The 13,356-nt window shown below is 44.8% G+C and overlaps 1 protein-coding gene and 1 pseudogene across 1 annotated transcript in view; one reads left to right on the top strand and one right to left on the bottom strand.

The window, feature by feature from the left end:
- Positions 1-13,356, top strand: part of Lrmda (leucine rich melanocyte differentiation associated) — a gene marked incomplete at its 3' end in the record, with an annotated part of 791,991 nt that overhangs the window by 324,392 nt on the left and 454,243 nt on the right. The gene's annotated exons all lie outside the window — the stretch shown is intronic.
- LOC126491353 (dnaJ homolog subfamily A member 1-like) lies at positions 550-2,252 on the bottom strand (annotated as a pseudogene).

Here is a 13,356-nt window from a genome sequence, read left to right as displayed (position 1 = left end):
TCATCTTTCTTTGAAAAGCACCAACTTTTATCCTACATTCATATTTGTATCTGAATTAGGTGCGGATTGCCTCGAAGTTGGTGAGGTTTATTCATATCCATTAGAAACAAAAATCTGTTTTTTTAACACTTTGTAATCAGTGTATTAGGAGACAGTCATACATTTCAGTAACTGCTTAAATTCCGATACCCAGATTTAAGCATGTGAACATGTGACTTTAAAACATACAACAAAGCTATTCATAATTTGCTATACTACCAACATTAAATTGCAATTACGTTGGAGCCTAAGTCAAATAGCAAGCCTTTCCTGGATTATACATGCAAATCACTTCCCCACATACAAGGTCTCTTCACTTTAATTTGTAAAATTACTTGGGTTTTCGAAGTCACTACCCAAGGGCTTATCATGGTTCAAAGAGAAGGGAAGAGAGGTGACCATGTTTTCTAACTGTGTATGTATATATATAATATATATCTTTTAACAGATGGCACAGCAGAAGGGAATGAAATCTAAAAGAGCAAGCCCTTAAGCAGTAGTTTATGATAAATTTCTTTAGGAATGTATCATTTCTATCACTAATAACAGGTGAAATTATGTATTATGCCACCTTCTAGTAATGGCTGAGGCAATACAATGCAGAGGCATCACAATTAGTCCACTTCATACAACTAGACAGACCAACATATCACTACTAATTGTTTTCTTTTTCTGATTACCTTAAATACAGAATTTTAATTCCATAGCTTAACAATTAAGGGTCATATAACACATACCTAGCATATCAGTCTAATGTACACAGCTAATATCAGTTACACAAGATATGACCTAACAGATGCTAGGGAACTTTTAAGTAGTTTTTTTTTACAAGTACTAAACTTCATCTTGAACATTGAAGTCATCATACATACAGGGCAAAGTCAGAGCTTTTATATTTGTGTTTATTCTTCATGTAACTTTTAAAACACTACTATAGTTGAATATTAAAACAAGAACAACAACCAAGTAGTGAGCATATATGATTACAGTCCTTCCCACATTCACTACTGCATATAGAGTGACAAACAGTAACTGGCCCATTAAGAGGTCTGACACTGAACGCCACCTCTAGGGTGATGTTCATCGTCCTCATATGCTTCTCCATTATAATGACGCCGTCTTTCCTGATTGGATCAAATCCACCACTTCTACCTGATCCATTTCATCAGTCTCTTCTACTTCCTTCCTTTCAGGAAGGAGTTTTTCCAGCAAAGAAAGTTTATCAGGAGAGAGAAAGCCATTCTCAGGAAAGTTTACCTTTAAACTCAATGATTAGACAGACGTCCTTTTTCATGTGGCCGACGATATACTGGCATACCTTCGTTCAGCACACATTTTATATCTCCATGCTTGACAATCTGACCTGGATGAGAGGTGATGACTATGGTTCGGTTGTCAAGAGTGGATATTGGCTTTTGGAAGCTGCACAATGCTTCAACCAGCTGTATGTCCATACACATGAAAAGGTCTTCTCCTCGTCGTGTTAAAACAGCATGGTCCTTCTGGTCTAACACAATGATAATGTCTCCTGGCTCCAGTCCTGGCTCTTGGTCACCATGGAATGTTATCTTCTGACCATTTTTCATGCCTTTATCAATATGAACTTCTAAAATCTTCTTCTCTCGAACTATCTTTCTTCCATTGCAGCTTTTACATCTGTCTTTAGGACTGATGCGTTCTCCATGACCCTGGCATGCCATGCACACTGACTGAATTTGCTGGACCATTCCTGGTCCGATCTGATGAATCCTTATTTGCATGCCAGTCCCACGACAGTTGGGACAGCACTCTACTGCTCCTTTCTTACCACCTTGGCCTTCACATTTGTCACAGATCACATTCTTCTGCAGAGCCGGTTTTCTTGTTGCGCCATTATACAAGTCTTCTAAGGTCACTGAGAGCTGATGCACAACATTTTTACCTCTCCTTTCTCTCTGCATCCTTCCTCCTCCTCCAAAGAACATATCAAAGATATCCGTGGGTGAGCCAAAACCACCACCTGCTCCACCCTCTTTAATCGCCTGCTCTCCTTTTTTTTTTTTTTTTTTTTTTTTGAATCAGCAAGAACTTCATAAGCTTGAGAAATCTGTTTAAACTTTTCGCCTTCATTTGTATTCTTATCAGGGTGGTACTTCAAGGCCAATTTTCTATAAGCCTTTTTCAATTCTTCCTGGGTGGCATTGGGTTTGACCCCCCAAAACATCATAGTAAGTGGTTTCTTCACCATTTTTTACAGCCGGTGAGCGGGCCGGTGCCGGAGAGCGGAAAGAGGAGCGTAGTATAGCGCGGTTCGGGCGGATGCCGGTCCTCCACCTCCCACCGAGCTTTCTGGGAAGTTCCAAAAAATCTGTTTTAATTTTGTAATTTATCTTGGTGTAAAACCATAATGCTGAGGCATAGTCTTCACTTTTCAAGACTTTCCCCTCAGGGATCAGGAATGCAAAGTCCAGGGAGTTTACCAAACTCTTTCACCGCATTGTAGCCACAATTCCAGTCTCCAGTGCCTCCACGATGGACAATCTAGGAAATGCCCCGTGCTCTGCAGCCTTTTCCATGCTCATTTCATCAGACTGTGGGAACTTGCTTCACACATTTCCGGTGCAAAGGCTAAGATCTCAGGTTGTAAGCAGGTGCACACAGTGTTCTGTCTGCACCATACACTCTATTCTCTGGGGCGTCTCTCCATGATTTGCTATCACTTTGACCTCTTGAAGATTTGTCTTCCAGACCAGAAAGTTCTGGCTGCTGTGTGCAGTGCACACCGCGGAGTGGGCCCATGGAGAGCGAGCTCAGGCAGCACTCTCTATGATTTTTCTTAAAGGTCATTTTCCTCCTCTCTTTGCCTGCTTGCAGTTGCTCTCCAGTATCTTCTATTGGTTATTATTTATAATAGATAATACATATAAATAAATATACAATCTTTCTATAGAGAAAAATATTGATGCAAATAAAACGTTAATTTTTATTCATCAGAGGTCAAATAGGACCACTTTCCTTCTGCACAAACCATTGATGGCCCTCTGTGAGGCTGTCCTGAGGCACACAGGAGATGGACGCCCTTTACCCTCTGCACTTTTATTTCTTGGAATTGTGGGATTTCAGGACTATACTGTCCCCTGCCAGCATGTGAGATTCTACAGTAGGACCCCTGCCTCACTTTCAGATACGTTCACTGAGGCGACTCAAGTGCTATCTCGTCTCATCACTGATTTTTAAAAATGTCTGTTTTCACTGTTGCTTGTGCAGCTAGAGCCGTGTACCCTTCTATCCATTCATCCATCTGTCCATGCACTTGGGATTGAAAGCCTTTTGTGCATAAAGCACAGTTTGACAGATTATAGTTCAGACACGAATAAAATAAAGCCATCAACTTGTGAAGTTTCCTTTGTAGTTGGAAGGAAAAGCAAATAAATAAATAAGAAATAGCAGACAATTGCCAGCTTGCGATGAATATCATAGAGAAAATGAAGTGCACTGAAGGATTCTGGGAGTGAACGGCACCTCCCCTGGATGCCTGGGCCCCAGGTCAACCCTGCTCCTGCGGGCAGGCAAGCAAGTAAGCTTGTCGGCCGAAGCGTGAGCTGGCACCCGCGTGTCTGCACATGCATCAAGCATCTGGCTGGTGTGCATAGGGAATGGCCACCTGCGTTCAGAGAAGGACTCTGAGACACAGAGAATGTCTTGGCTTTTTCTGTGAGTGAAACAGAGATCCTTGAATGGTTTTCCATTGAGGGAGAGTATTGTGTAACCTCTCTCTTAGACTCTAGGGGGCGAAGAGGAGGGGCTGGGGAGAATAGTTCCGACTGGTGACATATGACAGTATCAGCAGTGGCTATAAGCCATGGGTGCTCTTATCTATCACGCCAACCTGCCTTGTGCCACACATCCTCACCTTGGTAGGGATACAGCTGTGACTGTCCTGCTACACAGAAGAACATGTGTGTAGGAAAGGAAGACCCTGGCTAAAAGCTTAGAGTATAGTGATGGATTTGGCTGTGTGTGTGTGTGTGTGTCTGTGCGCGCACACGCGCACGCAGATGGCCACACACCTAGTCCTGTAAGTCACCACAAATATAGCCTGGTTAATGCCTATTCATAATTAACTAATTATAAGCCTGCCATTCCTTTCCTTGGACTGACAGTTGGTTTGTTTTTACTGAAGATAATGTCTTTGGTAGAGTTCCCTTACCACATTAAAGAGTGTCCCCCCCACCCAAACTGAAATAAGGATAGCTTCAAGAATAAAGATTAAGCAACAGCTATTAAATAAAAAGAATCCACCCCAGTGCCTCATATTCGATGAGTATTTATAAATGCTACCTGAAATGAGATTTACTGCCTTGTCTGTTATTAAATATTCTAACGATTTAATACATTTCAAGCCCCTGGAAACTGTACCAGTAATCAGTTCAACAAATGCTAGCTTAGAACCAAACCAGAAGTAGAGACTCATGTGCAGTCTCTTGATTTGTTAATTGCCGAGGCGCTATTGCAAGTCTGTCCAGATGCATATGTTAATATGTTCTGCATGCTGGTCTGTTTCCAGCACCCCTCCCTCGGCCTTGTCTGTCCCCGTCCTTCTACTCCTCCCACAATTTATTGAGCCCTCCCAAATTTAGTAGTCCCTATGCTGATGTTTCCTGCCAAGCTTCCTGTCAGCCTTCAGAGGAAGATGCTGGGTGAGAACCCAGCTTGAGAGAGATCATTGAGAGAGTTCTGCTTCAGCCTTAGCCTCACGAACTGGACGGTGTGAGGATTCAGAAACCTTAAGCATTGTATTATTTGTTTAGTGTGTATACATGTTTGTGCAAGGGCTGAGGTTAGAGGACAGCCTTCAAGAATCTGTTCTCTTTTCCCATCATGCCTAGGGATCCTGATTCAAGTGGCCAGACCTGGTTGCAGATGTCTTGGCTAAGTGAACTATCTGTCTAGCCTAACCTTAAGAATCTTATGAAATCTCTCCATGAATTGAAAGGAGTGCTCTCAGGCTTTGAGACAGGTTATCAGACAAGCTCAGTTGTTGGTGACCAGTTTCTTATTGTCCCCTGATCATGGCCCTCTTTTTACATAAGGAAATAGACCCTGAGAAGTCATCTGACTTACCCATGGTGCCCATAGTACCACTCAGTTTTCAAAACTGGTCCACCTGCCGCTTTCTCTGGCTGAAATAGAAAGGCAGGGTAACTGGATGCTGATACCCTCAGTGGTTGCATTGTTGGTCAGAGTGGTCTGAGGACCTATATCGCCTGGATGAACATTCTGGCTGTGCTGTATTTTACCTGTAGCAATCATGCAAATTATCTAAGCAAATCTTCATAGAGATGCCTCACTCTCCTCGCCTGTAAGGAGGGTTTGATGACGCTGCCTTTTACACGGGTCTGTGTGTGGTTTATGTGAATTTGCTCTGCACAGTGCATAGGTCAGTTGTGGCATGTAAGCAGCTTCTGTATGTGGCCTCTGTCACTGTCGAGTCTGCCTGTGAGACTCACTGCAGTGCTGCTAAGTGAGGGTCCCCAGCAGCATTCCTGTGCCCTTGGGCTCAGGAGCCCTCCCCGTGAGTGCATGGATTATTCCCTGCAGCTCAGCTGCAGTCTGCCTCCTGCTCCCCAGTGCCCACCTTGGTTTCTGCTCTGCCATCTGCTCTCCCATTTGCAGCTCCTGTCTGGTCAATGCTAGTGAGGCCTTAGCGGGTGCACAGGCAGCGTGTCATGTCCCCACACTGCCGTACATCTTGTTTCACAGGTATTTTGCTATAATGCTTTGTGACCTTTTCCATTGAGTGAGGTAGTTGGAGAGGCACTCGGTAAGGGAAAATTGAGCTGTTTTATTCCTCCCCAAGGAGGCTCCTGTTTCCTTTCCACCATTCATTTGAAAGCTATCATTTTCTTGATTTTATGGCTGAAAAACACCATTGATTCACTGGGTGTTAGATGCTAAGAGTTCTCCTATTGACATGCCTATTGACAGTTCTCAGTATATTCTGTGTCTAATTATCACTCTTGGCTAAATGATACACCTTGTGGACTTGAGTGATGGAGTCGATAGCTCTCACCACATTGTTCTAAGCCTAGCCTATTGAATCCCATGTCACAGCAATGTGATTTATGTGATCAGAAAGAAAATTTCTGTTTGTGTGCTGCGTAATTAAAGCAAGCGCAGAGTGACTGGTGACAAAAGTCAGGTCTGCCGATGGCATCCCTAAACGAGGAGGGATTGCTGCGGTAAGCAGCTACGACAGAGAGGAATCTCTGTTGTCTTCTGCTTTGTAATCTTCAAGGGTTCGATTTTCATTCCTGCCTTGGCTAGGATTCTTCCTATCTGCCTTTCCACTGCTTCATGTTCAAAGCTTGTGTGTGTGTGTGTGTATGTGTGTGTGTGTGTGTGTGCACGCACATGCATGCGTGCTCAAGCTTGCATGCATATGTTACACTATTATTTTCAAGTGCTGGGACCCTGGGCATGGCTCTGGGATGGACTTTTGTGCTTATATGGTGGAGGCAATGTTCACAAAATTCAAACTGGCTGAAGCCCACACTTTTAAGCAAGGATGGGTGGCTTCCCTTTGGTGGCCTGTGGTTGTAATCCTAGAACTAGGGAAGATCAGACAGGAGGATTGCCTATTCAAGGCCAGTCTAGACTACACAGTCGTGAGAGACTTGCTCTCAAAGAACCAAATCAAATTAAACCAAACTAACCACCCAACAAAAAGCGTATCTTTGCTAGTTTGAATTTTTCTGGGCACAATGGGAATGGTTTCTTTGAATGACGTGTTCTAGGAGGTATAGATGGTGACTCTGGCCATCAGGTAGTGATGGAGAAGTACAGGTAGTAGACAGGAGTCAGAAGAATGGACCCCTAATAAGGAAACTTCTCTGGTACAAAGCATCCTATTCTGCCTTGACTAGTGTTTGGCAGGTGCTTGTTGGAGACGTTCTCCGGAACAATCCCAGGTCATGTCACTTTCCTCTTCAGTACTTGGAGAGGGAGCATTTCCCAGAAGACCAGAACCAAGTATATTAACTTCCATGGCTTCTCAGTCCTCACCTACTAAGTCTACAGGGATTCTCTATAGCTCAAACATGCCATGGTGTTGAGAAGCCATTGGGGAATATAAATGTGTCTCCAAATAGTCTGTCCTTAAAAGAGTCACCCATTGGGCTACCATTACTTGAGACATATTTCATGTAGGGTGGTCATCTAAGATGTATAGTCTCTCAACTTCACACAAGACTGAAGGAAAGGTGAAGATCACAACTAGAGCATGACAGTTAATGATAGCTAGGAGCAGAATGGTGGAGGTGGGCCAAAGGAGTGGACACTTCTGTGTATTTGAGTTAGACAAAGAATTTGGCCTGGTGGCTAACAAAGGTTCTGAGTGGATTTAGACTTGGGTGTTGTTGATGGTTGGGGCTGTGTGAAGACTTGATGATTCTGAGGCCTTATGTAAGGAGAGCAATGGGAGATCAGTGATTCTAGAACCCACCATTCCAGAAACAGGCATTTTTATGATCTTCTTACTGTCCTTTTCTATTTAGTGTAACTCAGTGTGAGGCATTATTGTAGTACAAATATATAGAACTGTCTAGAAAAAAAAGGTGTGTGTGTATGAGAGAGAGAGAGACAGAGAGAGAGAGACAGAGAGACAGAGAGAGAAAGAGAGAGACAGAGAGAGAGTGAGATCGATCTACTTTAGGCTAAGAAAACCTGACTTGATGCCATTCACTTCATAGTATAGCATACTACAGAGACTTTGGGCCTCTAGTCCTTATTTTCTTTATTAGAATTTTTACTTACTTAAGTTTTAAGATGGCACTTCTCTCTCTGAGGGATACACTGGTATCTTTAGTTGGCCATATTACTTTCTCTTAAATATCAAGTAAACCTTGAGACATCAGGTGGCTATCACCCTTCAGCTTAGTGTTCACTGTGCATGTGTGCTTTAGATGCAGTTGGGTCCTCAAACTGCTGGTCAGCCTTGGTGAGAAGAGTCTTCTCTGCACATAGAAGATGAGCTCTGAACACTCTGAAAGGGCTGTGGACTTTCTCCCTGTTTGTCTGTAGCAATTGGTGAACATGTCTACAGGAAGACTTCTTAGCACCACAGTGTCTCATTGATACAGTCCCGAGTGTAGGGGACGCGGAATGACTGAGAAGAGTCAGGCTAATCTTAGAGGGTCTTCTTTGACAAGTGAGACCCACTTTAAAAACACTGAGTTCCCCTGACTACTTGAAGGCTTTGGATCACGTGTAATCAGGGATGTGACTTGTTTGCGCTGTGCTGGGACCTCCCCTCTAGCCATAGCCAGTTTATTTTAAGTGTTCGAATCCACCTTGTGATTCTTAGGGTGCATAGTTCTTGCTGTGAATGTGTAGCTTTCTAGCAGCTCTGTGTTCCTGTCACTCAGAGACAACACTGCTGATAGAAACGTCACTCAGTGGATTTTAGGGCAATCTGAAAGTGGCCGGGAAGGGTGGATATAGCCTTTGTTTTTCCCCAAATGCCTTCCGGCCTCCACCTGTTTGAGTTTGGCAGAGCCTGTGAGAGTGAGTGAACGCGTATTCTCACCTCTCAATTCAATATGACTTTAGCCAGAGGCCAGTCCCGTGCCTGAGTGTGCTCTAAGTCTCGGTCATTTGAGGGAGCATGTGGGATGAAGTCGGCAGTTTGCATATGGCCAGGGTTCACCCAGGGAAGATGCGGTGTGGGGAGAAGCAGCCACCTTCTCCCTCTGGAGTTGTCAGGAGAGATAGTGCCCTGCTTAGGAGTCCAGAGATATAGTCAGTGGGACAGGGCCAGAGCCATAGCTGCCCCAGGCATGCCTGGGGAGCCGTGGGACTGAATGGCCTGCATCACTGGGCAGGCAGCAGCAAGGCGCCTGGAATTCAATACTTCCCTGCAGCAGCCAAGCTTCTTAAAATGGCAAATTATTATTTTTCTTCCTTTCTGTATTTGGGATTGTTTATGCATCTCAAATGAGCTGTAAAGGGAATTTTGGACATTCAACAAACTTCTACTTGAAAGAGGCGGGTTGGAGAAAGGAACGCCGTCACATTAAATACCAGCTATTGTGCATCTCATTCAGCCTGACGAACAGCGGCCTGAAGTGGCAGGGGATTAAATTGATGTAATGACAAGAACTCATATGGGAGACTGTGGGAATGGGGCAGAATCATGCTCCGGCTTCGCTTTGATCTGCCTTCGGCAGAACACATAATATACCTACATTTTTGTTGATTTTACAGGGGACGCGTAACAAAGGAATGCCATTTTTCCTATTTGAAATTAAATAGCTATTCATTTCAAAACTTGGATATATTTCTGAATAATGAGTTAAGTGCCGCTTTTGAGCATTTGGATCTCATTGTATATCATAACAAGTGTGTGTGTGTGTGTGTGTGTGTTGTTGCTCAATTGAGTTCCTGTTACAGAGACACATAGTATGTGTCGTTTGTGAATTACTCATTTGTTGAGGGCATTCTTTCTATTTGGAGGAAAACTCACCTTCGTCTCAGTGAGTTTAGGCAATAAGAACCGCAGCTCCTAGGAAAATCAACACTTCCTTTCTGCAGAGCTGTGGCTGAGGCAGCCATATCTTCTGGAGAAATATACACATGTTTTTCATCTGGGAAATATCTTTCTGGGACAGTTCCAGCTGGAAGACATCAGTAGAGATGTCCAAGCACCTGCTTGAGGTGGGGTTCATCAAAGGTGGTGGAGATCCCTTTGCACACCCTGTGAGTGTGCTAGAAAAGACTTTGCACAAACGGTGAGGCTGCTTGTCGTGCACTTGTGTGAAAACATCAGGGCACGTTTTCAGCAGCACAACTGAACACACGGTTCCGGAAGACAGGAGAGCATTGCCTTGAGCTCACGCACTCTTTGCACAATAGAAAATCATCTCTATGTTGTTTACAGAACTAGGGAGACAATTTTAAGACTTGGTGAAGAATTATAATCATTGATTTAAATGTTTTTTGTGTGTTTATTTAGTGTGTGTGTGTGTGTGTGTGTGTGCACATGCATGCATGTGTGCAGAGGTCAGAATGCAACTTGAGGAAGTCAGGTTACTCCTCAGGCCCTCAGGCTTGGCAAGCACCCTTATATCACCTGAGCCACCTCACCCTCACCCTCCCCATCACTGTTTGCTTCTAGAAAAATGTGAATCTCAGACCCAGACCCACACTATTTTCACAGTATAAATTGACTGTGCTCTACAAAGAGACAAGTAGGTCAGGATGTTTGCCCGTCCTGAGTTTCCATTGCCGGTTTGATCTCAGCAGATTCATTTATCCACCTTCCCCTGACCTCTGCTTTGGATGGGTCCTAGCTGCAAAGGTGTGAACTGTCCTCATTGCCAAAGCAAAGCCTTGCCTGCAAAGCTGCACCTGATCGTGGGTGCGATGTCAGTAGGGATTCTGTGGGAATTTCGCATCCCCGTGTTGTGTTGTTTCCTTCCCTTCCCTGCTGGAGACTCAGCCTTCGGGATGCTCTGTGATGGAACTAGAGTGACAGGAAGCCCCAAGAGCACTGTTTCTTCAGTCAGCTGCCACGCATGGCCTGATTGTGTTGGGAGGAATGGATAAGCGCGTGGGCAACTGAAAATCTGACACTGGACCTGGCTTCGAGGAGCTTGCATTCTAGTGAGGAAAATAAACTACCCGAGAGCTACTCACTTGAACAGTCCTCTTCACATGACTATGTTGACCGTGCAGATGGCACAAGGGGATGTGTCCACGGTCCTAGGATGGATGGGAAGAGGTATTTGAATTGTTAGGAGAATTCTTCCAAGGCTTCCTCCAAGATAGGACTTGCTATATAATTTCCAGGGTGCCATTGAAAAGAAAACTCAATTCCTCTGCTTTATGAGTTGTTGAGGGTTTCAAGGAATAGCAATAAGGTACTGAGTCGAGGGCCACACTACATGAGTTCTCACCAAATGCACTCTACCTGTGGTAGGGATATCTGAGATGGAAGGGGAGATGGTCTGAGCAGAACCTGAGAATCCTGCAGGGAGGAGTTTGGCATGTTGGGAATTTGAGGGAGTACTGAGAGCAGGGAGGGTGTGGCAGGGAAGCCAGGACAGAGATGGGAGAATGAGGAGGTCACTGGGAGCTTGGGATCTTTATTCAGTGAGAAACAAACAGCTACTGAGGTGTCTTAAGAAGAGCTAGCACAGTCAGGCTTGGAGTTTATATGCTCATGTTTTTGTTTGCTTTCTGTTCTTGTGATAAAATAGTTTGACAAAAATCCACTGGAAAGAGAAAGAAGTTTATTTGACTTATACTCTAGGTCACAATCCATCACTGTGAGAATTATGGGCAGGAAGTCAACTGGAAACTGAAGCAGAAACCACAGAGGGATGGCTGCTTTCTGGCCTTGTTCTGTGGCTGATGTTCAGCCAGCTTTCTTATCCATCCTGCCTAGGGATGGTGCTGCCCGTGATGAACTGGACCTTCCCACACCCATCACTAACCAGAAAGCCTCCCACAGACACGTATGTCCAGAGGCCAGTCTTATCTGGGCAATTACTTAATTGAGGTTCCTTCTTCCCAGGTGACTTTAGGTGGCTTGCAGGTGACAGTCAAAACTAACCAGCCGAAGTGGCTGTGGCCAGGTAGCAGGCTTCTCAACAGATAGTGGAGTTATCAGAAGTGTCTGAGAGAGAACTGGTGGGGATTTGCTCCGTGCTGGCGAGAATGGAAGCAGAAGCAAAGGTGTGGAGGTGTTAGGAGAAGGTCCAGATGGTGGGACTTGGTGGTGTTTGAGTTGAAGAAGTGGTTGGTGTTTCTGGCTTTTATAATCATCAAGTTGAACCTTACTGAGTTGTCAGTGTTCTGCCATAGCATAAATAGCACTTTCATACAACGTGGTCTATTAAGTGAGCGGTGGGCAGACATTCACTTATACAAGGAGCAGGAAGAGGACCACGGATTGGTGGTAGTGTTTTTAGAGAATTATAAGGTAGATTTCAGACATGTTCTGTTTGAGGTATCTTTGAAATGTCTGGAGGGGGATAGAAGAAAGGAGGATTCCCCTGTGACTCCAGGGAAAGGCCTTTTGCAGGAGCTACCTCATTACTGCAGCAAATGCAGTGGTGGTACCCTACCAGGGTTCCCTTGTTTAATACCTGCGACTCTTTTGTAAGGGATGTATCTGCAGTTTCTCAGATGACTGTATCAACAATTTCTCAGACCAATGTATCAAGAATTTTTCAGATGAAACTACTGTAGCTCAAAGAGGCCCATAACTTTCAGTCCAGGGCCCAAGTTCCTGTGTAACTTCCATAGTCTACTCCCTGCCTTCCTTTTTAATAAAATCTTTGTGTGTGTGTGTGTGTGAGAGAGAGAGAGACAGAGACAGAGACAGAGAGAGAAACCCACACACAGAGACAGAGAGAGACAGAGACAGACAGACTGTGGGTATACATGCCATGGTGTGGGACATGTGTGGAAGTCAGGATAATTTTTGATGTGGGTCCTCACCTCCTGCCATGTTTGAGATAGAGCCTCTTCAGTGGTACTGTAGTGTGTGACAGGCTAGTCACTAGTGACATGGGCCTGCAAGTCTCTGGAGACTCTCTTGACTCTGCCTCCCATCTCATATACCGGAATTACATCTGGCTCTGTGCGAAATTAGTGGATCTAAACTGAAGTCCTGGGGCTTTGAGACAAGTCCTTCAGTCACTAAGCCATCTTGTCGGCCCCAAACACTACTTGCCTGATGGCTTCCTCACAGTGTGGTGCATGGCTGTTTCTGTGGAGTTGCTCTGAAGGAGTCCTCACTAGACAATTATATTTAAGGCATTTAGTGGAAATAGCCTTGTGAGTAGGAGATTTTCAGGAGAGATCCAAGGCCTCTGTGTTTGAGGAGCTATAGAGGGGACTGAACGTCAGCCTTGCACCCTTAGCGTTCCCACAACCATGTTCTCACCTTTAGGGACAGGCAGCAGCTAGCTTCTCCTGAGGTCAAGCATGGGAGTCCACAGATGGTAACTCGGGCCCTCCTGTGGTGTTCTTGGGTACGTTTGATCTATTTTCACATCTTAGACCGCTGAGCCAATACTGCGTGGTGAATACTTGCCCTGTCCCCTGAGGGCTTCCTATTTGATGTTGACTCAAAGCCTTCGGCAGCATTCACTTGGTTTAGCACTAAGAAAACTGCAACCCAGACGGATGTGCCTTCCGCAGTCGCAGTCGGGGAACACGCAATAGCACATCTGTTTACACAGAAAACATACTAGAAAAGGAGAAAGCCAAGGGGCCATGGAGGACAGCAGTGCTCACGTCTGAGTCAGACCTGCATCCCTCATCTCCCTC

This window comes from Alexandromys fortis, unplaced genomic scaffold (genome assembly GCF_014885135.2).
Source record: "Alexandromys fortis isolate MF-2015 unplaced genomic scaffold, M_Fortis_MF-2015_v1.1 scaffold_273, whole genome shotgun sequence".
Classification (NCBI taxonomy): domain Eukaryota; kingdom Metazoa; phylum Chordata; class Mammalia; order Rodentia; family Cricetidae; genus Alexandromys; species Alexandromys fortis.
This window is presented reverse-complemented; position numbering and strand designations above follow the sequence as displayed.